At 40.3% G+C, this 3,991-nt stretch overlaps 1 protein-coding gene across 2 annotated transcripts in view; it reads left to right on the forward strand.

Moving 5' to 3' along the window:
• Positions 1-3,991, forward strand: part of LOC102831324 (uncharacterized protein C4orf22 homolog) — a 1,137,236-nt gene that overhangs the window by 58,628 nt on the left and 1,074,617 nt on the right. The window lies entirely within an intron of this gene.

Raw genomic sequence — 3,991 nt, forward strand, 5'->3', positions numbered from 1 at the left:
TGTAGGCTGTTGGTTTTGCATATATGCTTTTAATTATGCTGAGGAATTTCCCTTCAATTCCTACTTTGTTGAAGGTTTTTAACAGGAATGGATTTTGGATTTTGTCAAATACCTTTTCTGCATCAATCGATATGATCATGTGGCTCTTTTCCTTTTTCTTATTTATACGGTGGATTATGTTGATTGTTTCCCCTTTTCCTTCTTGCCTTCATGGTTTCTGCTGAGAAGTCAGATCTTAATCTGATTTGCTTGATTTTGTAGGTAACAATTCTCTTTTCTTCGGCTGCTTTTAGGATTCTCTCCTTGTCTTTGATTTTGCAGAGCTTGATTATGATATGTCTTCGTGATTTTCATTTGGGGTTTATCCTTCCTGGAGTTCATTCAGCTTCTTGAATGTTTATCTTCTCATCTTTCATGATATTAGGGAAATCTTCTAGCAATCCCTCAACTATCTTCTATGTGGACTTCTGTGATTCTTCTGGTCCTGGATGCCAACAACTCTTAAGTTTTTCCTCTTCATGTTATCCAGCATTAATTTTAGACTCTCTTCAGATTTTTTAAATCTTTTTTTTCTGCTTGTTCTTCTATCTTAGCAGTATTGAGAGATTTGTCTTTTAGCTAGCTGATTCTGGCTTCCATCTGTTCAATTTTACTCTTTTGCCCTTTCAGTGTATTGTCCATTTCTGATATTTTATTATTAATCATTTTGACCTCTTTACAGGTTTTTAATTGTTTCCAATGCTATATCTATCTTGTTTGATTGCTCCTGTAGCACTTTCCTGACTTCTTCCTTATTTTCCTCCACCTCTTTTTGGAGCATTTGGATTTGTTTCCATTTCATTCTTCTGAATTCCTTCTCAGGTAGATCCAAAACTTGCTGCTCTTCTATTTTGAAGTCTGTGTCTGCCTCCAGTTCATTTGTCTCCATTACTCTTTTCTATTTTTGGACATGTGCTGAGATCTTTTGCTGGCTTTTCTTGGACGTTTTCAGTAGTTAAGTGGATTAGTACTGCTTAAATGAATGTATGTTGCTGTGTTTTCAGTAGTTAAGTGGATTAGTACTGCTTAAATGAATGTATGTTGCTGTGTTGTTAAGCTTACTGACTGTCTCCTGGTGGATGTGATCTGGAGATAGGCTTCCCATTTCTCGTGTATGGCTGGTATTGGCTCTTATCCAAATGGTGAGATATTATGGGGTATGCTTGTTGCTGGCTATATGAGTACACTTGCTGTCTCTTCTTGGGTAAGGTAGGGGGAGAAAGCTACCACCCCCACTAAAGAGTGACACCAAAAGGATAAAAAACAGAAACAATATAAAAGCAGAGACAAAAACCCCACTGCACAAAAACAAAAGTAAAACCATAGCTGACTATCCAGTAGCATTTGCTGTGCAGGCAGGGATAAAGTGTCCCACCCAGGTCAACTTTAGGGCTAGCGCCCAGATTCAGACATCATAAGAAGCAGCCTGTGGGACCAATGTGGCTCTCAGGAACCTCCTCTCTGTGCCATTGGAAAACTGTGGGTGCAACACTTTTGGGGGCGTGCTCCCACTCACCTGAAGGTGTCTGGGCTGGGTAGTGAGGGTACAACCAGGGAGAGGAGGAAAGAAATGTGAACAGTGAAAATTCCATCACACTTCTTTTTTCTAATGCAGCACCATGACTTTTTAGCCCTGTGTCACTGTATTCACTTGGCTGTGGTGCTACCCTCTGATCTCAGTCTAGGCCGAGGGGCCCATAGGGAATAGATCATCGTGATCGATTCAGAAATTGCCATATTTTGCTTCCACAATCAGATTTCTCCACCACTGGATGTGTGAAAGGGGCATCCATCACCTTATAGAAGATCCAAAATTCTGGTGATGCTCTGGGAAAGTTCCTTCTCTGTTTTTTCCACCTAAGCCATTCTTTATTGTTCCTTCAGGTGAGCTAAAATTTTCTGTTGTCTCTGGGACTTTGTGGAGTTGTTATATTTGTACTTTATTGATGATTTTGTGTTAATGTGTTCTTAGGCTCTCATTAACTCTCTCCTGAAGGTGTAGTTAGAGAATAGAAGCATGTACAATATTATTCTTTGACAGTCATGTGTGCTTCAGTTTAGGGTGGGTTTGGCTGAGGTGGAGCTGCAAATGGTACAGTTGTGCCTGGGCTGTATGGGCATAGTTGCCATTTCCTGACAGGTGTGAAAGAGAAAACTCCCATGCACAAGAAAATGAAATAGAATAAACAATGAAACAACAGTGAAAACAGAAAGGAAAAAAAAAAGAGAGAGAGAGAGAAAGATACACAAAAACAGGCAACAGCCAGGAAAAAATAATATAATAACTATAAAGACTAAAGCAGGACAGGGAAATGGAGCTGCAGAATTGAAAATAAGAGATGAAATAGAAGGAAGAAATTAAAAAAGCAATACAAAAACACTCAGTAAAACCAGGAAGAGGAAAGATAAAAGAAAGAGTGGTAGTAGTGGTGGTGCTTATGTGTTGTGGAGTCGGTTCCTACTCATAGCAACTCTGTATAGGGTTTCTGAGGCTGTAAATCTTTACAGGAGCAGAGAGCTTCATCTTTTTTTCCATGGAACCACAGGTAATTTCTAACTATTGACCATAAGACTAGCAGTCTGACATATAACCTCTATACTGCCAGAGCTCCTTGAAAAGAGAATTTAGAGAACAGTAAAGAAAAGGGAGCTCTGGTAGCGTAGTGGTTACGAATCGGGCTGTGAACTGCAAGGTCAGCAGTTCGAAACTACCAGCGGTTCCGTGGGAGAAAGATGAGGCGTTTTGCTCCCGTAAAGATTTACAGCCTCGGAAACCGTGTGCAAGGTCTCTATGAGTCGGAACCGACTCCACGGCACTTAACAACAACAACAACAACAAAGAAAAGACAGAAGGGAAAGGGAAGAAGAGAGGAAATGTGAAACAAAAGAAAAGAAAGAAAAAAAAAGTGAAGACATAAAGGCTAAAATTAAAGAGAATGAAAGAGAAGGAGAAAAAACAAACAAACAAAACAATGAAACAACAAAAGGAAAAGTAAAATAATAATAAAACAAAAATAAAAACAAAACAGTGCAGCAGTTGGACCCAGAAAGGAGAAAACTCTGGGGGTTCCTGCAAGCCAAGCAAAACACAAGGTGGATGTGGGAGTAATGGGATAACAAAATTCCTGGACCTAATGGAGTTCCTAATTGCCTCAATATTATGTATATTCAGGGCAGTAAATCTAGAAATAGTTCATAGAAGCTCTTTGAAGCTGGCTTTAGTGTCAGGAGCACTGGGCAGCTGGGGGGCAGGGTGACTAGTTTAATGCTGGTATGGTGGTTTTGTAAGTTCTATAGATCCATCGTGCATGAATTGTAAGCCCATCCTGCATAAATTGTAAGTCCATCCTGCATGAATTCAAGCACCAAAGTCATGAACCAAAGTGGCACATTTGCCACACCTCACAATGGCATGCCTTCCAATCATGTGGCTCCAAACTCCAGTACAGCAGACTCTTAACTCGGGGTGGATGGAGGTGGGAATTGGTCACACCTCTGATCACCAGGGAGATGTGGTAAAAAATAGGGAATTTTACCTTCCCATTGCCTGCATGAATAGGCAATTCCATGCCTCCTTCTGTTTCCAAAGCTGCTCACAAGATGGTTGTACTGCATCTGGCTGGCCAATTACAAGATGGTTGGAACTGCATCTGGCTGACCATTCATGAGTCAGTCTCCCTCTCTTGCCATCCCTGCTCAATTTCTCCTCCCATCAAACACTCAACCCATGTGTTTAATCTTTCCAATGAAGTTCAGCATTCCAGAATTTTCACCTGTGTCTGTTTCATTTGGTCACTTGTATTTTTGTTGTAGACGTTCTGTGTAGTGCGTCTGCCTACTTGGCCATCTTGCCAAAAGTCTCTATAGCAGCATTACTCTTAATGAGCAAAGAGTGGCATCAACTAAAATGTCTATCAACTAGTGGATATATAAACAAAATGTGGTATATTGA

This window comes from Chrysochloris asiatica, unplaced genomic scaffold (genome assembly GCF_000296735.1).
Source record: "Chrysochloris asiatica unplaced genomic scaffold, ChrAsi1.0 scaffold00311, whole genome shotgun sequence".
Classification (NCBI taxonomy): domain Eukaryota; kingdom Metazoa; phylum Chordata; class Mammalia; order Afrosoricida; family Chrysochloridae; genus Chrysochloris; species Chrysochloris asiatica.